Below are 27,900 nucleotides of genomic sequence, written 5' to 3'. Positions count from 1 at the left end.
TTCTTTTGACATCAGTTCCCAAATGTGTGAAATCTGCCACCGGGAACTACAAGGACCGATGGGAGCACACAAATTTGTAGGTTTCACACCAAGTCACACACATTATATTAAGCTGGAAATGTAATGCCCTTTTCACAAGGAGCATTGTGAAAGTACCTTACCAAGATAATTACTGGGGCTCAAGGAAGTGGATCACTAATGTCATTTCAGGGACAATGAGGAAAGAGCAACAAATGCTGACTCTTTAGATGTTAGAGATACAGTGCGGAAGCAGTCCCTTTGGCCCACTGAGTCCGCGCCGACCAGCAACCGCCCTGTACACTAGCACCATCTTACGCACTAAGGACAATTTTACAATGTTTACCAAAGCTAATTAACCTATAAACCTGTACGTCTTTGGAGTGTGGGAGAATCCCGCTGGGGAAAAAAAACCCACGTGATCACAGGAACAACGCATGGTGTGCAAGGAAATTGTGTTAAAAAACACTGCCTTGGAAGTGCAGAGATTCACACTATGGAAATGTAAATATTTGAGAGAAAACAAAGCTTCAAAATGTTATTACTGAAGCAAGTATTCTTCAAGTAACGGAAAGAAAGCAATTCAATTGACGGTCCTCTGGTTGAAACATAATGGTTCACACACAGAAACTCAGAAGCACAGAAACAGGCTGGAAGATAGACACAAAATGCTGGAGCGGGATAGGCAGTATCTCTGGAGTGAAGGAATGGATGATGTTTCGGGTCGAGACCCTTCTCCTCCAAATTTGACCTGAAACATCATCCATTCCTTCTACCCCAGAGATGCAGCCTGTCCCGCTGAGTTACTCCAGCATATTGTGTCTATCTTCGATGTAAACCAGCATCTGCAGTTCCTTCGTACACAGAAGCAGGCTAGCTGTCTTATGGTAACTATGCTGATACCAAAAATCTTCCCATTATTCTGAAAGTCTGAAGAACACTGTCTTTAGATGTCTAACATTTATTCAACAATGCAAGAGTCTCTGCTTTTAACACCTTAATGTGCTTCAGAAACTCTCTCCGATTACAGCCCTTCAAATCTGTTTCTTTTCGTAACTATTGTAAATTGGCCTGATTCACAATACAGAGGAAATAAGATTACCAAGTTGATTATTTTTAAATGATATCTCCTCTTAGCTTTCTCAGCTGTTGTTGAAATAATGATAATTAAAACCTATCCAATGAAATATAGTTTACTGTCCCTGGCATCATCATGGTAAATTTATGCTCAATGATCTCTGTAATTTAATACTCTTTTTTTATAATAGAGTGTCCAACGTATACTGTTTATAACCTAACCAATTGTTTAACAAAAATGGTCACTACTAAGTATATCAAAATCAGAATGATGTTGGATGTTATTTGTGGCTCAAGTCAATTCAGAATAAGTTTCTTTGAACGTAACTATTTCTTCCTTGATTATCAATCAACTGGATGTTATGGGACAGACAAAAAGAAGGTGAAATAGGTGAAGTTTACTGTCAGCTTAACACATATAAAAGCGAGATCACTTTGCAAGCAGCTAGGACCTTTAACCATGGGGATGAAAATCTACATTATTTACCTGACTGTTTTTTTTTTGTTCTTGGTGCCACAAAAGTGTTCCATTTCAACATCATTGTCATAGTTTGGAACCTAACCTGACCTGTCTGCATTTACAGGAAATGTTATTGAAGTCGATACTGTGAAATTTAGTGACGTGGTCGTTAAACGTTTCGGATCACAGAAACATTTGTCACATTTAATGTGGGGACAATTTTCATCATGTCAACAGTTGTGAATTGGAGGAATTAGTTCTTGGAGCATTTTCTTCATACTCATTTCTGTATTATGAGATTAAACCACTTTTTTTTGTGGGAAATCTCTGCTCCTTCCGAATCCAAATCTTCGAGAAGTTGTTCAATATTTTTTTTCTTTTTGTCACTTTTCCACTTCTGCACTGATCTGAAAAGGATACACATTGAGTACCCCATCTGCACACCTGTAATTAAAAACAGAAAATGTTTGACAAGAATGTCAAGTAGCTTCCGCGGAGAGAAGCAGAGTTAACTTATCAGGTCAAAATGTGTAGGAAGGAACTGCAGATGCTGGTTTACACCAAAGATAGACACAACATAGTGAAGTAAATCAGCAGTATATCTAGAGGGAAGGAATGGGTGCCGTTTCAGGTCGGGTCTGAAGAAGGGTCTGAATCTGAAATATCACCCATTCCTTCTCTCCAGAGATGCTGCCTGGCCAGCATGTTGTGTCCATCTTCTAATATATCAGGTCAATGATCTTTCAAAAGCAAATTAATATTGTGGTCCATATGATGATAATCTAATTGTGACTAATGACATTTGGGTATAAAGACCCTCCTATTTTGGGCTCCTGCTCAGTGAGACAAATGAAACCGGTTGTTTCTCAAAACTCCTAGATGCTAAGTTAGCTTTGTTTTTTGTTTCTGTTGGTGCAATTGACTTTGCCCTTGTGGGTGTAGCTAAAATCGCCCCCAATGATTTTAACTGCTGCATTACAATCCTTTTTATATGGGATATTTCTGTTCAAGCTAACAGTATTTCCGATATTAAAAAGACACACATAGAGCTGGAGTAACTCAGCGGATCAGGCGGCATCTCTTGAGAATATGGGTAGACGACATTTCGGCAAGGGACCCTTCTTCTGACTGATTGTAGTGGGGGGGGGGGGGGGAAGGGAAGAGAAAAATTATTTATAAAAAAAAAGACCAGTAAAACAGCAAAACAGTCTAAAGTGCAAATATATCTGTGCCGGGTCGATGTGCGTGAAGACAATTCATGGGGGTGGGGGAGGGGGGGACTCAGTAGGGCCGGTTCAGAGCAGCGATAGCTCTGGGGATGAAGCTGGAGGTGCAGGCATAGAAGGCCTTGTAATGTCTGCCGGAAGGTAGGAGTTCGAACAGACTATTACAAGGGTGTGAGGAGTCTTCCTGAGGCACCGTGTGTAGTAGATGCCCTCCAAGGCTGGTAGCTGTGTCCCACTAATCTTCTGCGCCCTGTGGACAATGCGCTGAAGAGCTCTCCTCTCCGCCTTCGGTCAGCTGAGATACCACACAGAGATGCCATGTGGTGCTGCGGTAGAAGGTTGTCAGCAGCTGTTGGGGCAAACCAGTCTTTTTCAATGTTCTCAGAAAGAATAGTGATTGCTGTGCCTTCTTGACCAGCGCAGTGGTGATGGTGGACCATGTGAGGTCCTCTGAGATGTGAGTGCCCAGAAACCTAAAGCTGGACACTCTCTCCACACTGTCCACGTTGCTAGAGATTGGGGCATGTTCCCCATTTTGTGTCCTCCTTAAGTCGATAATCAGCTCCTTGGTCTTGGAGGTGTTTAGGGACAAGTTGTTACTTGAGCAATAAACTGACCTTGAAATCTTGAAGTAGGAATGTAAGTGGAAGGGGCGGGGTAAGGAAGAAATAGGTGCGAGGCCAGGTGGGGCACAAGGGATAGATTTAGACTTTCGACTTCAGGGACACATCGTGGAAACAAGCCCTTCTGCCCACATAGTCTGCACCGACCGCCAGTCACCCCATACACTAGCACTCCCCTACACACTAGGGACAATTTACAACTTTACCAAAGCCAATTAACCTACAAACCTCTACGTCTGTGGAATATGGGAGCACCTGGAGAAAACCCACGCCATCACAGGGAGAACGTACAAACTCCATACAGACGGCACCCGTAGTCAGGATCAAACCCGGGTCTCTGGCGCTGTAAGGCAGCAATTCTACCGCTGTGGTATTGTACCCCCTCCACCCTTAATGATGGGTTGGAGAGGGAGGGGAGGGGGAGTATTCTGTTTATATTTCAAAAATATCAGTTATATCAAATTGTTTTTTTTTTGCCAGATTTGAGAATCTGCATCGTTTAAGAAAGCAAACTATGCTGCTTTGTCCACTTGCTGAAAACATTCACAACTCCTAAATGTCACGCCTTGATATGAATACCATGTGGCCCTTGGACTTGAAAACAAAACCACTTTCTGGGAAACCCCAAATCAAAACCTCTGCGCTGCTGGGTTACAGAGGAATTTTGCATTCCTCGAAGAATAGTGTTGCAGGAAAGTAAACAGTCATTGCAATTATCTCAAAAATAATCATGTCTGTTATTCCTATGATTAATATTGTTACTCTATATCCTGGGCCCCAATGCAAACAAGTGATGTTAGTTAAATGTGAAAGAAGGAACTGCAGATGCTGGAAAATCGAAGGTAGACAAAAATGCTGGAGAAACCCAGCGGGTGAGGCAGCATCTATGGAGCAAAGGAAATATGAAACATTTCGGGTCGAGACCCTTCTTCAGCCAGTTAATGTGAGTTTACTCTGTGGAAATATCTTTATAACATTAAAGAAGAGAGACCTATTCCAGTGACCTCTGTGTTCCAGTGTAGATTCAGTGAATTAGAACACAGTTCTTTCAATTTAACGGGAGTTAACTGATTTCACACTTCTGCAAAATGCATTCGCTATTTCCAGTTCTTAAACAACTTACGTCTTACGATTGACACCTATTCTCATTCTGCTTCATTGTGAGATTATCTTGCATGCATCAGGCCATTAGCACTGAACAGGGTGACGTGAAGGCACTTAACCTATCAGCAGTTAATTACATGAGATTCTTAAAGGATCCAAATGCCTGAGTGATGGTCTAGTTGACTTATAAAATATACGCCAAAGGAATTTGCAGTAATTCGGAAAAAAATGGTTCAGGTTTCCTCCAGACATTTAAATATTTACTCTATTTAATTAGCAGAAGTCAATTCATAACTCTCCTGATTGCCAGGAGACTGAGACAGGGAACTTAATGAGACAAGGTACACAAAAAAGCTGGAGAAACTCAGCGGGTGCAGCAGCATCTATGGAGCGAAGGAAATAGGCAACGTTTCGGGCCGAAACCCTTCTTTTGTACCTTTGATTTTCCAGCATCTGCAGTTCCTTCTTAAAAACTTAATGAGCCATATCTATTAAGCCACTGAGAGATCAGTTTTTTTTTAAAGCCTAATGCTGAAAGATGTCACTGCCAATCCATATCTAAATGCCTAGAATCTCAGGCACAATGTTGCTGGTTTTTAATAGAGAAGGTTGTGTAACAAATTGACATATTCAATGTCTCTCTTTGAACTGTCTAATAAAAATAACTGAGATTGGGCTATTGGGGCCGAGGAATTGAAAATGATTGAAGAATTGAAGGGCGAGATGTCTCGGATGTAGATGGAAAAGTACAGGACAAGGTGGGATAGGGTGAAGTCAAGGTATTTGGAGATTAATTCTGTAAACACAGAAGGCGCAGGCAGAAACAATGGGTCTGCCAGGGCAATCCTGTTTATGGAATTTGGGAAGAAGGTACAAGCGAGCAGTGTGAGGCTGGGAGAACTATAGGGATGGAGGCTGTGCTAAAAGTAACAGATTGGGAGATGATGGCCTGGTGTATGTCTCTGGGGTCATCGCCTGACCCACTAGATGGTAGTTATGAAGGCGCAAAGTGCTGGAGTAATATCAGGCAGCATGTCTGAAGGGGGGCCCAGTGGTGCAGCGGTAGAGTTGCTGCCTTACAGCTAATGCAGCGCCGGAGACCTGGGTTCGATCCTGACTGCGGGTGCTGTCTGTACAGAGTTTGTACGTTCTCCCCGTGACCTGCGAGGGTTTTCTCGGAGATCTTCGATTTCCTTCCACACTCGAAAGACATAGAGGTATGTAGGTTAATTGGCTTGGTAAATGTAAAAATTGTCCCTAGTGGGTGTAGGATAGTGTTAATATGCGGGGATCACTGGTGGGCCGAAAAGGCTTGTTCCACGCTGTATCTCCAAACAAGCCAAACAAACTAAAGAAGGGTCTTGACCCAAAACATCACCCGTTCCTTCTCTCCAGACATATTGCCTGTTCCGCTGAGTTATTCCAGCTTTTTGTGTCTATCTTCAGCATCTCTAGACAACATGGATAGGTGAGGTTTCGGGTCCCGACCAGCACTTTGCTTCTTGTTTGGTAAACCAGCATCTATATTTCCTTGTATCTACAATCATTAAGTAACACACCTCAATTTTCCTTTGGGGAAGGAAGATCAAATAGGCACAGCAGATAGTAAAGTAGGTAACATGGCAGAAGGTAGACACAAAAAGCTGAAATAACTCAGGCAGCATCTCTGGAGAAAAGGACGGTTCAGATCGAGACGCTAATTCAGTCTGAGAGTCAGGAGAGAGGGAACCGAGAGATATCAAAAGGTACATAGAACAAATTAATGAAATGTATACAGGCAGTTAGCAATTTAAAAAGGCCCACCAGATATTCTATCTGGGCCAATTTCCCCAGCAATGTCTTTCGAGGAATCCTATTCATGGGACTTGTACTCACTGTGTGTCCATGATGGGAAATGATGACTCCCTTTTCATGTCCTGAATTAATTTGCCAAGAATTCATGCCACGATTACATCTCAACAGGATTAAGAACAAGAACACTGGCACTGCACCGTAATATTGGGTGGAGTAGTATGAATGCACAATTACTGGACTAATATCCAGTGGCTTGGATCAATGTAACAAAGCTTTCTAAGCTATTTTACAGATACCTTATGAGAAAACATTTATTACAGGAGACATTAGAACAGATGAACAACTGTTTCCTCAAAGAGTTAGATTTTAAGAAACACCCTAAAGGAGGAAATAGGTGACGTGGTCTAGGAAAATAATTTCGGTGCTCATGGATTTGACAGATGAAGGCTCAGCCATAAATGGTGGAAGAATGAGAACTGGGAATGCGTGGTGGGCTGGTGGCAGCAGAACGCAACCATCTCAAGGAGTTGAGGAATTGGAGATGTCAAGGGGGAGGTTACGCAGAGACTTGAGAGCAAAGTAAGTTACTTGTTTTTTTAATCTTTGAAAATAATTGAAAGGCCTTTGGCAATAGTGAGGTGCTAGAAGTCCCAGGATAGTCTTAGAAAGCACTGCCTGAGGCCAAGGTCACTGGTAGTGGACAGCTCCACATCATAGGACAGCTGTCGTGCTATACTTTGAGAATGAGGGTCAGCTCAATGGTGCAGCAAGTCATTGCAGTTCCAGTAACCCGTGTTTCATTCTGATCTCCAATTTTGTCTGTGTGGAGTTTGCATGTTCTCCCGTTGACTATGTAGGTTACACTTAGGTGCCGTAGTTTCCTTCCACATCACAAAGAAATACTGTTTGGTTGGTTACTTGGTCATTGTAAATCACCCCAAGTATATTTGACTGGTGGGAGAATCGTATGCATGGGGGAGGTTTGAGGGGTTGGGGAAGAGTGTAAATGAGCATATGTGAGAGAATAGGTTTCAGTGAAGCAAGGGAGGTATGGAATTGTTAAAACTGCTCTGAAAGCTGACGTCGATGCAAGAAGCTGAAAGTCGCAAGGAAAGATCAAATACATATGAAATAATTCTAAGCTCGAGCTGCAGCACATGTAGGTCAATAGCCGCAGGTAGAATGTGAACTAGAACTTGATGCAAGTTAGAACATGAGCAGCAGGATTTTTGGTGCCCTCAAATTTATGGCAGGTACAGTCAGAACATGCTTGATCTGGCCTGCTACCTGCACTCACTCCATACACAATTTTTGCAGTGCTATTTATCTTTGGTGCTTCACAAGTTCGATGGCCCCTAAGGCACAATTGTGGTCTTTGAACTGTTATAAATCTCTGCAATGATCAGAAAGGAAAAAAAAAAAATCAATTTGCAAACATGCACTTTCCTTTTCAAACCAGGTTGACAACCCTAAGCAAATGAACGATGATGAGCTACCTATATCAACCTGTTCTATAGTTGAAGCAGCTAATGTAGTGCATCCAGCCCCTCAACACCACATGTTCGTTCTGCACCCTTGGAATTGGTGCAGCTCAGGAGTGCGCAGATGTGGAAATCAGGAATGAACTGGCCTATGCATTCCAATTATTTGTCAATTGATCATGGAGACATGATCTTAAATTAATCAGCACAATCTGGCCTGATCTGCCTCTAAGGAAGAAAACATATCACCAAAAATTAAGAAAATGCATCTACCAACTGCGCACATTTTTACAAAGTGCATTTTTATGGGCCTGTCCCACTTAGGTGACTTTTTATGCGACTGCAGGAGACTATGCAGTCGCCATATGGTCACCACATGTTCGCGGGTCGTTGCCGGGGAGGTGCCTTCATGGTCGCGAGGAGTTCCCGCATACTAGGGTTATTATGGTCAGCGCAAATTTTTCAACATGTGACCAGAATTAAGCCGCCATGGAGCGTAGCGAGAATTCTCATGCCATAGGTGGGTCGCCAGGTGGTCCTAGTGTGTTGCCAGGAGGTTGAAGGCTCTTGTAGGTTGTAGCCAGTGCTGACCGGTGCATTTCATTGGCTCATTGGGAAAAAAAACGTAAGCAGTAATTTTCAGAAACAAGGGTAACCGGTATAGATTTGCTGTAGAACTGCTGTAGAACTGCTGTACATTTGGGAGCAACAGCAGCAGGAGATTAGCAAGAGATACGACTGATTGGCTCTAGCCCAAGTGGGAGGAGAGAAGTGAGTCAGAAGGGTGAAAACAGTTGAAAAGTAGAGGCCAAGCACAGGCAGACTTTACTCAGAACTGCTGTAGATTTGGGAGCAACAGCAGCAGGAGATTAGCAAGAGATACAACTGATTGGCTCTAGCCCAAGTGGGAGGAGAGAAGTGAGTCAGTGCCGGGAAAACAGTTGAAAACTGAGGAATTTGGTTTGTAAATTGGTAAATCAGGCAATTTATCAGTCAATTTAAGCAAGACGGCTCTTAGCGAGCGGCAGTGAGTGAGCGGCCCTGTGAGGTATGAGTCTTTGGCTCGAGAGTCTTTGGTGAGGGGGCTGAGGAGAGGAGACCACGCAATACGCTTGAGAGGTAGAGACGAAAGAAGGAGATGTCAGGCAAGCTGATTCAGTGCGATGCTTGCAGTATGTGGGAGGTCAAGGACACCGCTGGTGCCTTTGGCTGCTACAAATGCGAGAAGTGCATCCAGGTAGAGCTTATCCTGAAGGGCCGTGTTGGGGAACTGGAGAAGCAAGTGGATGACCTCCGGTTTGTCCGAGAAACTGAGTCGTTCCTCGACAAGTCCTACAGTACGATTGTTACACCTAAGGTACTGGAAGAGAGAAGGTGGGAGACAGTGAGAAAACGAGGGAAGCATGGAATGCCAACGTCCCCGGGTGGTGTACCTCTTGTAAACAGGTTCACCAGCTTAGAAGCTGTTGGGACAGAAGACGTGTTTACACTGAGCGGCGGACTGGCTTGCGATGCGAATAGGGCTTTTGAGCCAAAACCAAAAAGGCCTAAGGCAGGCAACCCCATTGTAGTGGGAGACTCCATTGTGAGAGGTACGGACAGGGGTTTCTGCGGCAACAGATGGGATGCGAGGATGGTGTGCTGCCTTCCCGGTGCCAGGATCCAGGATGTCACGGACAGAGTGCAGAAAATCCTCAAGGGCGAAGGTGAACATCCGGAAGTGGTAGTGCATGTTGGCACAAACGATGTCGGAAAGGAGGGGATGAATATTCTGCAGCGTGACTTTAGAGAGCTCGGAAAAATGCTGGAAAGCAGGACCTACAGGGTTGTTATCTCCAGTTTGCTTCCAGTTCCTCGTGCTGGCGAGAGCAGGAACAAGGAGATACGGGACCTGAATGTGTGGCTAAGGAACTGGTGCACGGGGCAGGGATTTAGATTCTTAGATCACTGGGATCTGTTTTGGGGTAAGGGGGAACTGTGCAAAAGGGACGGATTGCATCTTAACAGGTGTGGGACCAGCATTCTGGCAGGCATGTTTGCCACTGCTACACGGGTGGTTTTAAACTGAATAAGGGGGGTGGGGTGTCGAATGGGATAGTGGAGGATGGAGTTAAAGGGAAAGGGTTTCTTAAATGTGTGAGCGTAGAGACGGAGTGGTGTAAAATGAGGGTAGAAGCAATAGGTAGCAGGGTGAAAAGTAAAAGTGGCAGGCAGACAAAACCAGGGCAAACATCAAAAAGGGCCACTTTTCAACATAATTGTATAAGAGTGTTGTAAAAACAAGCCTGAAGGCTTTGTGTCTCAATGCAAGGAGCATTCGTAATAAGGTGGATGAGTTGAATGTGCAGATAGTGTGCATGTGCATATGGATGAGAAGAGAATGGAGGGTTATGGTATGAGTGCAGGCAGGTGGGACTAAGGGAAAAAATGTTGTTCAACACGGACTTGTAGGGCTGAGATGGCATGTTTCCGTGCTGTAATTGTTATATGGTTATAGCTATTAATGACTATGATATAGTAGGGATCACGGAGACATGGCTCCAGGGTGACCAAGGCTGGGAGCTGAACATCCAGGGATATTCAATATTCAGGAGGGATAGAGAGAAAGGAAAAGGAGGTGGGGTAGCGTTGCTGATTAGAGAGGAGATTAACGCAATGAAGGACATTAGTTTGGAGGATGCGGAATCGGTATGGGTAGAGCTGCGAAACACTAAGGGGCAGAAAACGCTGGTGGGTGTTGTGTACAGGCGACCTAACAGTAGTAGTGAAGTTGGAGATTGTATCAAACAGGAAATTAGAAATGCGTGCGACAAAGGCAAAACAGTTATAATGGGTGACTTCAATCTACATATAGATTGGGTGAATCAAATTGGCAGGGGTGCTGAGGAAGAGGATTTCTTGGAATGTATGCGGGATAGTTATCTAAATCAACATGTAGAGGAACCAACGAGAGAGCAGGCTATTTTAGACTGGGTATTGAGTAATGAGGAAGGGTTAGTTAGCAGTCTTGTTGTACGTGCCCCCTTGGGCAAGAGTGACCATAATATGGTTGAGTTCTTCATTAGGATGGAGAGTGACATTGTTAATTCAGAAACAATGGTTCTGAACTTAAAGAAAGGTAACTTTGAGGGTATGAGACGTGAATTGGCCAAGATTGACTGGCAATTAATTCTAAAAGGGTTGACGGTGGATATGCAATGGAAGACATTTAAAGATTGCATGGATGAACTACAAAAATTGTTCATCCCAGTTTGGCAAAAGAATAAATCAGGGAAGGTAGTACATCCGTGGATAACAAGGGAAATCAGGGATAGTATCAAAATGAAGGATGATGCGTACAAATTAGCCAGAAAAAGCAGCATACCGGAGGACTGGGAGAAATTCAGAGACCAGCAGAGGAGGACAAAGGGCTTAATTAGCAAAGGAAAAATAGATTATGAAAGAAAACTGGCAGAGAATATAAAAACTGACTGCAAAAGTTTTTATAGATATGTGAAAAGAAAGAGATTAGTTAAAACAAATGTAGGTCCCTTGCAGTCAGAAACAGGTGAGTTGATCATGGGGAACAAGGATATGGCGGACCAATTGAATAACTACTTTGGTTCCGTCTTCACTAAGGAAGACATAAATAATCTGCCCGAAATAGCAGGGGACCGTGGGTCAAAGGAGTTGGAGGAATTGAGTGAAATCCAGGTTAGCCGGGAAGTGGTGTTGGGTAAATTGAATGGATTAAAGGCCGATAAATCCCCAGGGCCAGATAGGCTGCATCCCAGAGTACTTAAGGAAGTAGCTCGAGAAATAGTGGATGCATTAGTAATAATCTTTCAAAACTCTTTAGATTCTGGAGTAGTTCCTGAGGATTGGTGGGTAGCAAATGTAACCCCACTTTTTAAGAAGGGAGGGAGAGAGAAAACGGGGAATTACAGACCAGTTAGTCTAACATCGGTAGTGGGGAAACTGCTAGAGTCAGTTATTAAAGATAGGATAGCAGCACATTTGGAAAGTGGTGAAATCATTGGACAAAGTCAGCATGGATTTACGAAAGGTAAATCATGTCTGACGAATCTTATAGAATTTTTCGAGGATGTAACTAGTAGCATGGATAGGGGAGAACCAGTGGGTGTGGTGTATCTGGACTTCCATAAGGCTTTCGACAAGGTCCCACATAAGAGATTAGTATACAAACTTAATGCACATGGCATTGGGTGTTCAGTATTGATGTGGATAGAGAACTGGCTGACAAAACAGGAAGCAAAGAGTAGAAGTAAACGGGTCCTTTTCACAATGGCAGGCAGTAACTAGTGGGGTACCGCAAGGCTCAGTGCTGGGACCCCAGCTATTTACAATATATATTAATGATCTGGATGAGGGAATTGAAGGCAATATCTCCAAGTTTGCGGATGACACTAAGCTGGGGTCAGTGTTAGCTGTGAGGAGGATGCTAGGAGACTGCAAGGTGACTTGGATAGGCTGGGTGAGTGGGCAAATGTTTGGCAGATGCAGTATAATGTGGATAAATGTGAGGTTATCCATTTTGGTGGCAAAAACAGGAAAGCAGACTATTATCTAAATGGTGGCCGACTAGGAAAAGGGGAGATGCAGCGAGACCTGGGTGTCATGGTACACTAGTCATTGAAAGTAGGCATGCAGGTGCAGCAGGCAGTGAACAAAGCAAATGGTATGTTAGCTTTCATAGCAAAAGGATTTGAGTATAGGAGCAGGGAGGTTCTACTGCAGTTGTACAGAGTCTTGGTGAGATCACACCTGGAGTATTGCGTACAGTTTTGGTCTCCAAATCTGAGGAAGGACATTATTGCCATAGAGGGAATGCAGAGATGTCAGGACTGTCTTATGAAGAAAGACTGGATAGACTTGGTTTATACTCTCTAGAATTTAGGAGATTGAGAGGGGATCTTATAGAAACTTACAAAATTCTTAAGGGGTTGGACAGGCTAGATGCAGGAAGATTGCTCGCGATGTTGGGGAAGTCCAGGACAAGGGATCACAGCTTAAGGATAAGGGGGAAATCCTTTAAAACCGAGATGAGAGGAACTTTTTTCACACAGAGAGTGGTGAATCTCTGGAACTCTCTGCCACAGAGGGTAGTCGAGGCCAGTTCATTGGCTATATTTAAGAGGGAGTTAGATGTGGCCCTTGTGGCTAAGGGGATTAGGGGGTATGGAGAGAAGGCAGGTACGGGATACTGAGTTGGATGATCAGCCATGATCATATTGAATGGTGGTGCAAGCTCGAAGGGCCGAATGGCCTACTCCTGCACCTAATTTCTATGTTTCTAATGTAAAGTGTGTGTGTGTGTGTGTGTGCGCGCGTGCATCCGTGTGTCCCAGTTGCAGGCCCAAAATACTTTCATCTAGTTGATACATCAGTTCAGAAGGGAAGCTGCTGCTTTACTGCAGATGTAGATATAAACCATTAATTAATAACCACACCTCGTCTTTCGTCTAATTACGCTTTAGTGATCATTAGCAAAGTGATCCTGCACACAATTAGAGTGCTAGTCAAAGTGTAATAGAGTCAAGGACACAAGCCATTAGGCCCAACGTCCATGCCAACCAAAATACTGCATCTACACTAGTCCCACCAGCCTGCATTTAGCCAATATCCTTCTAAACCTTTCCCATTCAAATACCTGTCTAAATTGGTCATTAACAAAATCAAAGAAGAATATCTCAGAAATGCAGGATAGTTTTAATTGAATTCACCTGCAGTATATTTTCTGAGTTTATCTTTATTTTGTTTCTGACAATATGAGTGTTTCTATACTCCATTTTCACAATGGCAAAGTATTTTCTCCATTGTTCACAGAAATACTGCAGTCTTTCAATTGTTAAGCCACATTCATCTGATAGTAGGCTTGGTGTGAAAATAAACACATTTTGATTCAGAGTGTGCAAGACCCAAGAGTTATATATAAAAATGAATTAAATTACCGATATATAAAGACTTAAGATCTTCAGCACCATGCCATTTTCACAAATTCTGAACTTTTTTTGGGGGGGGGGGTAAATAACACCTTGTCTATTCAGTGCTGGTTGTTGCCACCATGACTTAAGGACATATGACTTCTCCCTAATCACTTTTTCCATTGCTTAAGAATAAAATAAATGGATTTTCTATTCAATTAAAATTTCAAATGATGATTTGTGTTTCACAGAGTGGCAACTTGATCAGCCTATTGATAATTTTCAGTTTCCCGTATCTGACATAGATCTATCAGGTACTTGCTACTCATTGGATTACATTACACAGCACTGACTCCCATGATCATGAGCTGCGATTTCCCTGGGCACACTGCCAGATAATGTTTCATGTCAACATCAATTCAAAGATAAGATTTTAAGTTCCTTTATGTCATCGTGGCAAATATGAAAAGAAATACATATACATTGAGTGCATAAATCTGTCTACTTTTTGGATCTTTTTTGATTGCATGATCAGTCTTTATGCAAGTTTAAACAAGCAGCAAGCACCAAAAACACAGAGCACAATATTAATCCATTGGTTTACTGTAATCATAAAATTAGCTGGACACTTGGATGCTATGGTTATCTTCAATATTTCTTCCCAACAGAATTTTCAAATGCATAAATTAATTTACCCAGAGTAGGGGAATCGAGAACTAGAGGGCATAGGTTTAAGGTGGGAGGGAAACGATTCAATAGGAACCTAAGGAGCAATGTTTTGGTGTGTATATGGAATGAATTTGCAGAAGAAAGTTGCTTAAAAACTGTAAGAGAGATGCACAAAATAGAAACTTTGATTGTTTGCATGCATACAGTCTTTGAATCACAGAAGTGATTGAAGAATTTGTTACGATCAATATTATTTAATTTCAATATCTTTACTACCTGTAGTACACAAAAATAGATAAGGAATGACCAAATAGTCCATGAAGTCTATCCTTTTCTGACATGGTACAACATTTTGCAACACGAACACCACGTTATCAATAATTGGGGAATGTTCTGCCACAAATGAAATCTTATAGATGAAAGAAGTGAATTTGGCAATGCATAAAATGTAAAAACACCTACTCTTAGTAAGCACTATCTAATATTTGTATATTATCTAATAAAATATGTTATACAGAGATTATCACCACTGTTTGATTAGGCAAAATTATATCAATATTTTTGATATGTTTTAAAAATCTGTATATACTGTAGGCACCTGGCACATACATTTCTATTAATCCTTAACCACAAGACAAATGTTTTTATTACATTTTCCTAAGCCTATTTGTGAAGCAGTTTGACAGGTGATTTTTTATAAAGGCTAATATTGATCAACATAGGTGGCACAATCACACAACTAAAGGGCCATTGCCTCATTGATCCAGGGAACTGGCTATGATCCTGAACTCTTGACTGGCTAAGTAGAGTCATACAGCATGGTAATAGGCTCCAAGCACCAAGTATGGACTAAGTCATCCATTCTGACCCAGATACACCAGGTAGGCTTGTACCATTCACTAGCGTTTCGTCCATATCACGTGTGGCATCGGGCATGACGTCGAGTTCGGCAGTGATGATACTGACGCTCATGGTAAGGTGAACTCGCGTATATTTTATTTGCAGTGGTAAGAAAGTCCAGGACTGCATAGGGGAGCTATGTCTCATCATCAGGGCACATGTGCGGTGGTGTTGATAATCTCCGAGTTGTCCTGGCAGCTCAATCCTGCTCTTTGAACAAGGCGTGGCAATCTCTGCAGTTCAACCTTGCCTTGAGAGGAGGCGCTGGCAGTGTCAGGTTTATCTTGGTGGCACAGATTTGGTTTGAAGAGGCGGCGCTGGGATTCACTGGATTATCCTGGCAGCTCAGTCTTTGCCTTTGTGTGTAGGTGCAGTCCCTCATTGTCCATCTCAGGCATGGCTTTGTCAAGGAGAGATCTTGGCTGACAAACCTGTTGGAATTATTTGAGGAAGTAACAAGCAGGATAGACAACAAAGAGTCAGTAGATGTTGTTTACTTGGATTTTTAATGGACCTTCGATAAGGTGCCACGCGTAAGGCTGAAAAACAAGATAGAAGCCATGGTATTGGTGGCAATTTACTAGCATGGATAGAAGATTGGCTGACAGGTAGAAGGCAAAGTGGGAATTTCTGTCTGGCAGCTGGTGACTAGTGTTGTTCCACAGGGATTGGTGATTGGTCTGCTACTTTTCACATTATAAGGTTCCAAAGGTTTAGAAGGTCTTTTATTGTCACATTTACCAATTAAGGTACAGCGATATTCGAATTACCATACAGCCATACTAAAAAAAAGCAACAAGACACACAATTACTTAAAGATTAACATAAACATCCACCACACCAGATTCCCCACATTTCTCACTGCGATGGAAGGCTATAGGGTCTAATATTCTTCCCTCTTTATTCTCCCGCAGTCGGGGCAGTCGAACCATCTGCAGTTGGGGCGTTCGAAGCTCCCACAGCCGGCGGTCGAAGCTCCCACGTTGGGGCAGTCGAAGTTCCTGCGGTTGGAGCTTCAGAAGTCAGTCTCTAACCAGGTACCGTGAGATCCACAATGTTAAAGTCTGCAGGCTCTTACGGTTGGAGCATCTGAAGTCAGTCTCCAGCAGAGGTCGGCAACTCCTCGATGTTAGGCCGCAGTGCGGACGGAGATGCGATACGGAAAATATTGCATCCCCCTCCACCCCCATCCCCCCTCAAAAAAACAAGCTAAAGAACATTAAAAAAACATACATTTAACCCATTTTAAAAAAAACAAAGAAGGAAGGGGCAGACAGACTGTTGGCGAGGCAGCCATTGCTGTTAATGATCTGCATGATAGCTTAGTGGCATCATTGCAGATGATATGGAGATAGGTTTGCGGGCAGGTAGTGTTGAGGAGGTAGGGGCTTGGACAGGTTGGGAGAGTGGGCAAAGAAGTTACAAATGCATTACAACATAGCAAAGTGTACAGTCATGCATTTTTGTAGAAGGAATAAAGGCTTAGACTATCTTCTAAATGGAGAGAGGATTCAGAAATTGGAGGTGCAGAGGAACTTGGGAGTGCTGGTGCAGGACTCCCAAAAGGTTCATTTGCAAGTTGAATCGGCCGTAATAAAGGTTAATGCAAAGGTAGCATTCATTTCAAGAGGACTAGAATATAAAAGCAGGGATGTAATGCTGAGGCACTGGTCAGATCGCATTGGAATATTGTGAGCAGTTTTGGGCCCTATCTGAAGAGGGATGTGCTGGCGTTGGAGAGGGTCCGGAGGTGGTTTAAAAGAATAATCATGGGGATGATTGGGTTAATGTTTGAGGAGCACTTGATGTCTGTGTGTGCGTGCTCGCTGAAGTTTAGAAGGATGAGAGGATATTTCATTGAAATCTACTGAATCATGAAAGGCCTAGATAGTGGATGTGCAGAGGATGTTTCCAGTAGTGTGAGAGTCTAGTACCAGAGGGCACAACCTCAAAATATAAGGACGTACCTTTAGAATGGAGATGACTAGGAATTTCTTTAGCCAGATGGTTGTGGAGGCCAAGACATTAGATATTTTTAAAGCCAAGATTGGTAGGTTCTTGATTAGGAAGGGCCTGAAAGATTATGGAGAGAAGACAGCATAATGGGGTTGAGAGGAAAAAATAGATCAGCAATGATCGAATGGCAGAGCTGACTGGATGGGCTGAATGGCCTAATTCTGTCCATATGTGCAATAATCCTATGATCTTAATCCTTACACCAAATTACTGTCAATCCCATGCATTTTAATCTTTTGGATAAACCTATCATGGGGAAAAATATCAAATACCTTCCAGAAGTCCATGTAGACAACATCCATCACACTACCCTCATCAATCACCTTTGTCACCTCCTCAAACAACTTGATCAAGTTAGTAAGACATGACCTGTCATGCATAAATCCATGCTGACTGTCCCTAATTAACACATTTACTTCCAAATGGGCATAATCCTATCCCATGAAAGCTTTTTTTTGGGATAGGATTAGTTAGAGAAGTTGAATAGCTTAGTAGAGAGAAGTTGAATAGCTTCCCTGCCACTGAAGTGAGGCTCACTGGCCTATAATTCCCTGGCTTCTCTCTACTTCCGTTATTAAATAAAGGATCAACATTAGCTATTCTATAGTCTGTCGTGACCTTGCCTTTTGCGTCTCTCAATAAGCTGAGATAGATCCCAACAGGACTTGGGAATTTATCCATCTTAATGCTAATATGTGAGGAAAGATTCTCCACACTGACCCCATTGTCCTCCATGTGCTTCTCCTTGGTGAAAACAGATGCAAAGCACTTTACCTACATCCCCAGATTCCAAGCTCAAATTCCCTCCTTTATCATTGAGCGGTCCTCCTATGTCCCTGGTTTTCTTCTTGATTTTAAGTCCGGGATCTCCTCCTGAGCCCGACTTGTCCCCTTGATCCCTAATGGGCGCCGCTCTACTCTCTCCCTTGTGCCTTTGTATTGTAAGATTCTTACTAAACTGTATGCAAAAAAGGAATTTGTCTAGTTACATGTGATAATAAAGTACCAGTAAACCAATTCTCAATATCTCTTAACATTCAGTTGTCTTTGGACTGTTCCCTAGAGCAACACGTTGTGTCTAAACTCTATTTCATTCTGAAATAACTCCCACATCGGATACAGACTAACCTACAAGTAGATTTTTCTTATCAAGAGTATCAAGAGTATCAAGAGTATATTTAATTGTCATTTGGACCCCTGGAGGTCCAAATGAAATGCCGTTTCTGCAGCCATACATTACACCCAAATAGACCCCAGACACAACATAATTACATTTTACATAAACATCCATCACATAGCTGTGATGGAAGGCCAAATAAAAACTCCACTATCTCTCCCCCCCATTCTGAGTCAAAGTCAAAGCCCCCGGCTGGCGATGGCGATTATCGGATAAAGCCACTAACCTAGGTCGCACAGGGTCTTGATGTTGGAGCCCCCGGTTCTTATTCCAAGCCGCGCGGGGCGGTGATGTTAGGCCCCGCTCCAGGGCTCTTCGACCCTGCAACACAGGGGCACAGTCGCGTTGCAGGAGAAAAGCGGTCTCCCTGCAGGGAGCCGCGGCTCCCGGTGCCGCCGTCCGCAGACCCGCAGCAGCAGCCTCCGACTCCAGCACAGCATGGACGCTCCTCCACTGTCTCGGCCAGCCCCGCGACGGTAGGTGAGTCGGCACCTGAGTCCCCGGCTTTCTTCCTGTGGATGTCCTTTGCGGCCCCAACGACAGCTGAGACCCGACGAAAAGGTCGGTTTTCCTGCAGGGGAGATTCAAAAGTTTCCCCCCCCCCCCTCCCACCCCACCCCACCCCACACTCCAAAGGTTTGTAGAAGGAAGCCAGAGAATGTACAGAGAGCACGTATAGTCAGGATCAACCCCGGGCCAAAGGGACTATTCGTGCTGTCTGTACATTCTCTGGTTTCCTCCCACACTCCAAAGGTTTGTAGGCTAATTAGCTTGGTAAAATTGTAAATTGTCCCTAGTGTGTGTTAGATAATGTTAGCGTGCAGAGTTCGCTGGTCAGTGTGGCCTCGGTGTGCCGAAGGGCCTGTCTCCTTACGGTACCTCTAAACTAAACAAAACTTTTGCCATGTCCTGTCTTATGCTGGTCTTTAATTCCACCCTGAAGGATGACAGGACCTATGCATATGCAGATGGAATGGTCATTTGCAGGAACAAAGGGGCTGAGGATGCTTTCTTTGAGGACCTTCAAAACAATATGGAGAGCTTTGTAGAGATCAGGAAGGGAAGCTGAGGGGTATCAGGCCAGTGAAGAAAGAAGGTAGGTTTCTTGTGAAAGATGCTTCAGAACAGTCAGTGGAAGAAAAATGTAACTCTGAGAAATAGGATAATTTCATAACCAAGGGAAAATGGTGAAATCTTGCCTGGTTCACCAACTTTATGGCAGTTTTACAAATGGGAAATCTTCAGGAACCAAATGAATATAAAATGGTTTCAGGGAGGAGCTACAGAAAATCAACAGGGGGGAAAATCTAGAAGTTCACTCCAAAATAATTCACTTACAAAAGGAGAAACTATAGTTTATATGAGCTGAAAAAGAAAGCTTGACTATAAATGTGAACATTTACTGTATTAGCAGAAGCTGACTCACTGGAGCTATGCCTGCTAATTTTTCCACACTTTTGATTGAAACGAGGAAGGCTTGATGAGTCTCCAATTAATTTATTTGGAAACTATTGCTGTCTCTTTTATTTTAGTAAATAAATGTGTTTGCACATCACAATGATCCTGCAAATGTAACCCTGTTGCTCACAGATTCAATATTACCTTTGAAGTTTTGCATGAGGTGAAACATTTTTGCATACTCATTCTTCACATATAACAACTAATCTGGTGCCAATCTGGTGACTCTGTATACTGAGTGTACTACTGCTAGAAGCATAGAATAGAAACATAGAAAAATAGGTGCAGGAATAGGCCATTCGGCCCTTTGAGCCAGCACCGCCATTCAATATGATCATGGCTGGTCATCTAAAATCAGTACCCTGTTCCTGCTTTTTCACAATATCCCTTGATTCCTTTAGCCCCAAGAGCTAAATATCTCTCTTGAAAAATACTGTATCTGAGATGCGTATCTAAGATGTAGCTAAGTGCTCATGTATAGTGATACTTGTACTGAACTGTATACAAAAAAAATAATTTCATTGTACCTCAGTACATGTGACAAATAGAGTGCCATTCAAGCATTCAAATGAAATTAAAAAATCCTCATTCATCAGCCACCGAACAAACTGCAGCTGAAACAGAAATGTATTCCTTCAAATTTTATTTACATGCCAATTGACAAAAGATGGAGTATTTAATTGGCAAACTGGTCTAAAATATACGTAGCTTTAACAAAGCACCTTGTCAGTTATGACATCTGTATAGTTCCTCATCCTCCAGAACCTGCACCAGGGTGGACAATGAGCCCTGACCACTTTATAGAACGCCTCCACTTGGTTCACAAGCATGACCCTGAGCTTCCTATTACCTGTCACTTCATTTTCTGATTCATTCCCACTCTGCTATCTGTTTTCTCCCTCCTCCACTGTTCCAGTGATATTCAACATGGGCAACTCATTCTTTTGAGCACACACATCACAGTCTTCCATACTCAACTGTTACAGATAATGTTTCAACTCTTCCATTCATGCCTCCTCTAGGCACATTTTTGTCCCATTACCTCCGCTTTCATCTTGCACCATCATCCCTTTCATGTTCTATCTCTTTTCCTTTCTACCCTATCATATACCTTCCCCTTTGTTCTCTCTTTTCCTTACATATTCCCCCATTTTAAATCTTGTTCTGTTTCCAGTTCTAATGAAAATTCATTGATTCTAATATTCTCTGAGCTGCTGGCCTTTTCCAGAATTTGCTGCTCATATGCACTATATTTGCTAATTAACCTGATATGAATGTTTGAGTCCTTGAATTGTCCAGCATGGAAACAGACCCATTCAATACACCTCATCCATGCTGACCACAATGCCTACTGTATCTAGTCTAATCCAATATGCCTGTATTCAGCTGATACCCATCAAAGTCTACTAAATGTCAACACCTGTCCAAATGCCTTCTGAAGGTGGTGACCTCTCAGATCTCCTTTATATTTTTCCCCTCTCGCCTTAAGTCTATGCCCCTCTCCTAAAAAAATGATTCTAACTATCAATCTTATCTGTCCCCCTGAAATTTTTATAAACCTTTATAATGTTACCCCATCCTCTCCTACAATCCAGTGAAATAAGTTGAGTCTATCTAATCTCTCCTTATAATTACAGCTCTCCATTCCAGGCAACATCCTGGTGAATTTCTTATGCATTTTCTCTATTGCTACCACATATTTCTTATACAGGGTAGTGTGCAACCAGAACTGTACAAAATACTTCAAATGTACATCTGCAACATGATGCCTCAACTCTTATATTTAATACCAAATACCTTCTTTTCAGCGCCATCCACCTGCATCGCCATATCCCCCATGGTATCTCTGTACATCAACTGAGTACATCTAAGTCACCCACATATATTTCAACAAAGAACACCAGGTGTACAATGGCTGAACACTTTTTTCCAGTTGCTCCAAGACTAGTCTCCAAGTTAATCTTTTCTAAGCACACTACCTTTATCCTAGCATGGCTTTTTTCTAATAGCTTTATTTGCTTTATTGTAAAAATAGATTAACCTCATGGGACACTAAAAATGGTTGTATCATAGACAGCAAAGAAGGTTAATTAGAATTATAGCGGGATCTTAAGCAACTGGCTAAGTGGGCAGAGGAATGGTTGATGGACTATAATTCAGATGTTGTTTCATTTTGGGAAGTCAAACCAGGGCAGTCAGTCAGGCCCTGGAGAAAATTGTAGAGTAGTGGGATCCAGAAGTACAATGAATACATGGTTTTAAATGCTTGAGTGAAGGAGGCTATAGTAAGTGATTAACATTACTCTGTTTGCCATGAGTATTCAACTTCACACTATCAAAGAGTTCTCAAGGACGAAAGACTTGCATTATAATTCTTGTCAAGCATTTTTTTGAGGTTGAGCATGACATGCTTCCACTCTAGTCCAGGTGGTCCTAGGTGGGTGAAGAGGCCATTATGGCCCCATGTATTTTGCTACAGGTGGGGCAGGAGGGTGAGCAAGTAGCATAGGAGGTGAGAAACATATTCTCTCATTTGTGTTGAGCGTCTGTGTACTCACAATGCTTCGATTCATGAATTTCAATGACATCCTGGATGTTCTTTCTCCATTTTGAATGAGTGAATGAGGGACTAACATTTTAAAAAGAAAACCTAGAGACATTCTTGATTCATTTCCTCTTTAGTTTCGAGATACAGTGTGGAAGTAGGCCCTTCAGTCCACCAAGCCCGTACCAACCAGCGATCCCCGCACATTAACACAAGCCTATACACAATCGGGCCAATTTACACTTATACCAAGCATACAAACCTAAGCCAACTAACCTACAACCCTTTACATCTTTGGAGGATGGGAAGAAACTGAAGATCTCGGAGAGAACGCACACAGGTCACGGGGAGAACGTGCAAACTCCATACAGACAGCACCCGTAGTCGGGATCAAAACCGGGGCTCCGGCGCTGCTCTTGATAAACTCTTGCCATGAGGGAGTTCAAATTAAAATGTATTTTTGGACACTGGTGTCAGGCATGCAAATGGCATGGTCTGGCCATCAAAGGCAATGACATTAGTTGCAGATCCTACTAATGGATCTGGAGAATTTTGGAAGAACAACCTTTGTGGTATTTCATTTTCATATTGACCTGCCTGCTATGGGTTGTCTATGTCTCAGAAGCAAACACAAGGGCAGGGATCACAGCTGTCAAGTAGTCCATGGGCTTTATGCTGGGTTTGAGATTGTGATCTTCATAATCTCGTTCTCTCTGCAGGTCAAATTCTGAACTGACAGTAATGGTGGATTTCATCACCAATGTCTGTCTTCATGTAGAGGTGATTCCCGGGATATGGGTGGATTTTCCCAAGTCTTATCAGGGACCTTTATTGTCAGAGGGCAGTGTTGTAATGCAGATGCAAGTTGGTAGATGACATTCATTTCCTAAATATTAAGTGAAGGCCCTTCATTCTTATGCCTCAGTGAATGCGTTGATGTTGAGTTTCCAAACATCTGCATGGGCAAATGTCAACTGCATTCTGCTGCTCAATGACAGATCCAGGAATGACTTCAGTTCTGAAGTGAAAACATTTTTGGTAGCACAGCTTCCCATTTGTTCTGTAGATTAGCACTCCTTCGGGAAACATGTTAGAGATATGTAGCATTCCAGTGAGAACATTTGAAATAAGTTTTGAGGTGTTGACACAGCTTTGCGTGACACCAATCTGCACTGAGGTTATGGAGCTGTTGGATAAGATCACAATTGTATGCCATCATAAAGAAGATGTAAGCTTGCATGTTATAGCAGTTATCACTACCTTTGATGTCCGAAAACAATTTGCAGCAAATGATGTTCTTTTTGAAGTATTCTACTGAAGCGAAGAGGCCAGCCAATTTGTGTGAAAAAACAAAAACATTCCATTGGGGAAATTCTTTCTCATTTAGTAGCATAGCATGGAAAATAACAGCAGATGCTCATTGTGTTCCAGTTTGGAATTTTTTCAATGGAACTCACTTTCAGAACTGGAGTGAAATGTGTAGCCATTACTACAGTGATACTATGGTGGACCCTTGACTGATCTGCTGCTGATTTAACAGCTTGAGGTTAACTCTTCAATGCTTTGAAAGATCATGATGTCCTTTTTGCAGGCCTGCTGTTCCAAGCTTAATAGCCTGCATCCAGAGATTCTCCAGGCATTACAGTAGGTATACATCAGGAGTACATTAATCACAATAAGAGGAAAATAACATATTAGCTGCAATTTCAGTACAGCGAAAGTACATTAACCACAGAAAGACCGCAGTCAGAGTGCAATATGTACAGTTAGAGTACAGAATTAAAGATTCATACAGCTTGAAAACAGGCCCTTCAGTCTGTTGCCCAAATCGACTAACATATCCCATTTACACTAATCCCACCAGTCTGTATTTGGCCCAAATCCCTCTAAACATGCCTAATTGTTTCTTAAACATTACGATAGTAAAAACTACCTCCTCAACTACCTCCTCAACTACCTCCTCTTGCAGCTTGTTCCATACACCCACCACCCTTTGTGTGGAAGGGTTAAGGGCCTGTCCCACTGACTCGACCTTTCAGTGACTGTCTTCGACCTTCAAGCTCGAGGACAATCACCTGAAAAACCTCGAGCTGGATCAACCGCCAGCGATGAAGCCACGAGCTGGATTGACTGACCGCACACAAACACATCACTAAGGCGGGGGCCAGGGAAAGCAGGGGAGCGCTGTCTGAAATTCACACCCACGATGAACAGGAAGGTAAAAGACAGCTGCATAGTGTATGGTAAGTTAGTCAGAGAGTGGGGAGGTGGTGGGGGAGGGAGAGAAGGGGAGAGAAGGGGGGGAGAAGGGGGGGGGAGAAGAAATGGAGGCACTTTTAAGAGGACAGACACATTTTAATAAAGTTTAGCGGGCATTTAACTTACCAGTCGGTTTTCCTTGGCCCTGAAAACTCCAATGAGCCAATTAAAATGCTCAGTCAGCAAATGGGATTGCCTACGGCTGCCCTCGACTGCCTGTAACTACATAGCGACCCCACTCCACTGCACTACGAGTTCAAAAGAACCATGCCGACCAATTTTTACACGCGGAAAATTTTTCGACATGCTCAAAAATTTCCCTCAACCAAACTGAGGCTGCGAGTATTGAAGGAGAGTTCCAGTGACCTCATAGGACCTCCTAGGACTACGTGTCGACCATGCTGCGAGTTTGTCAAGGGTAAACTCTTCTAAACTCACAGATTAGGTCACCGCAGTGGGACAGCCCCTTTACCCCTCAGATTCCTATTACATTTTTCCCCCTTCACCTTAAACCTATGGCTTTTGGTTCTCGATTTCCCTACTCAGGGCAAGAGACTCTGTGCATCTACCCAATCTATTCCTCTGATGATTTCATACACCTATAAGATCACCTCTCATCCTCCTGCTCTCCAAGGAATAGAGTCCCAGCCTGCTCAACCTCTCCCTATAGCTCAGACCCTCGAGTCCTGGCAACATGCTCGTAAATCTTCTCTGTTTAAGGAACTGCAGATGCTGGAAAATTGAAGGTAGACAAAAGTGCTGGAGAAACTCAGTGGGTGCGGCAACATCTATGGAGCGAAGGAAATAGGCAATGTTTCGGGCCGAAACCCTTCTTCAGACTGATGTAGGGTGGGGGGGAAGAAGAAGGGACGAGGAGGAGCCAGAGGGCTGAGGGAGAGCTGAGAAGGGGAGGAGACCATGAGGGCTACCTGAAATTGGAGGTCAATGTTCATGCCGCTGGGGTATAAACTGCCCAAGCGATATATGAGGTGCTGCTCCTCCAATTTCCGGTGGTCCTCACTCTGGCCATGGAGGAGGCCCAGGACAGAAAAGTCGGATTCGGCATGGGAGGGGGAGTTGAAGTGCTGAGCCACCGGGAGATCAGCTTGGTTATTGCGGACCTGTGCGGAGGTGTTTGGCGAAACGATCGCCAAGCCTACGCTTGGTCTCACCGATGTAGATCAGCTGACATCTAGAGCAGCGGATGCAATAAATGAGGTTAGAGGAGGTGCAGGTGAACCTCCGTCATACCTGGAACGACTGCTTGGGTCCTTGAATGGTGTCAAGTGGGGAGGTAAAGCGACAAGTGTAGCATTTCTTGCAGTTGCAAGGGAAAGAGCCTGGGGAGGGGGTGGTTTCGGGTGGGAAGGGACAAATTGACCAGGGAGTTACGGAGGGAGCAGTCTTTACGGAAAGCAGACAGGGGAGGAGATGGGAAGATGTGGCGAGTGGGGGGTCACGTTGGAGGTGGCGAAAGTGACGGAGGATTATTTGTTGAATGTGACGACTAATGGGGTGGAAGGTGATGACTAGGGGGACTCTGGCCTTGTTACGAGTGGGGGGGGGGGGAGGGGGGAGAGAGAACAGTGTTACGGGGTATTGAAGAGACCCAGGTGAGAGCCTCATCTATAGTGGAGGAGGGGAACCCCCGTTCCCTGAAGAATGAGGACATCTTCGATGCCCTGGTGTGGAACGCCTCATCCTGGGAGCAGATGCGGCTTAGACGGAGGAATCGGGAGTAGGGAATGGAGTCCTTACAGGAAGCAGGGTGGGAAGAAGTGTAGTCCAGGTAGCCATGGGAGTCAGTGGGTTTATAGTAGGTGTCAGTCAGATGTCTATCACCTGCGATGGAGATAGTGAGGTCAAGAAATGGTAGAGAAGGGGGGCAGGGAGCCGGAGTTGATGAAATCAGTGATGGTGCTAGAGATAGTGGCCTGTGATGGTGCTCGTTTGTGGAATCATGGTCCAAAGAAAAGTAGGAGGAGGTGTCTGAGAGTTGGTGCGTGGCCTCAGCCTTGTAGAGATCAGCGGCCAGGTTTGATACCACGGGGGGGGGTTTGATAACCAAGGGGGGGGGGGGGGTTGGTGCAGAGGGGGGGATGGGGGGAGAGGTTAGAGTGAGAAAGGGGAGTGAAAAAATTGAGGCGGTTGATGTCCCGCCGGCAGTTTAAAATAAAAAGGTCTGAAGCCTGAAGCTGGCCATGAGGGGGGGGTCCAAGAGGACGGGGTCCGTGGAGATGGGAAAAGGGATCACCAATGGGGGGCGAGGACTCCTTCGCATGGAAGAACGCTGTGAGGCGGAGGTGACGGAAGAAGAGCTCCAAATCGTGGCGGGGGCGGAACTCATTGAGGTGGGGACGGAGGGGAACAAAGGTGAGGGCTCTGCTGAGGACAGACCGTAAATCTTCTCTGTACCTTTTCCAACATGAAAACAGCAGGGTTACACTGACACTAATTAAACCTTTCAAACTTATCAAAGCTTACTTATACAGCAGTACTGTATCTGACAGTTGGACTGCAATGGAAAGGGTGGCCTACAACCCTTGCAATAGAACCATATGGTTTTCACTATTGAAAAGAACTTAAGGTTCTTGTGAAGCCAGAAATATTTAAAACACCACTCATACAAGCAAATTAATATTTTTGATAAGAAGTGTACACTAAAGCAAGGTTCGTGCAACATCTTTGAAGCTTTTTAATGTGCATTGTCTAGTATTTGCTTTATCAATGCAGGGTTTTCCCTACATTTCCCTAGATAATTGTGAGTTGATTGTGTACCATGGTTAGAAGCTGATTGTGTATATTAATTATTTGCAAGATTCGTTGACTAGAAGTTTCCTTCACCATGTATTTTTAAATGTTGCAATAATTATTTTTAACATTAATTTTGGCCAGGCTACAAATAGCCTTGATCCATATCTCTCGGTTATAAACTAACTTCTCAAAATACAATTATCTAAAATATGTATCTTACAGACAAAGAACAGAAATGAAATACGGCCTGGAAAGTACAGAAATCCCTACAGTTCTCACAGATAATGCGAGATAATGCAGGCGTGTTCATGAGTAATCCAACCTGCTGATAATCTGAGCCATCTGTTTAATGTTTACATTCTTGTTGTGTCACTTGTTCAATCTAGGATGCAGGCTAGAAACATAGAAAATAGGT

The sequence above is a fragment of the Leucoraja erinacea genome, chromosome 10 (genome assembly GCF_028641065.1).
Source record: "Leucoraja erinacea ecotype New England chromosome 10, Leri_hhj_1, whole genome shotgun sequence".
In the NCBI taxonomy this organism is placed as follows: Eukaryota; Metazoa; Chordata; class Chondrichthyes; order Rajiformes; family Rajidae; genus Leucoraja; species Leucoraja erinaceus.
This window is presented reverse-complemented; position numbering follows the sequence as displayed.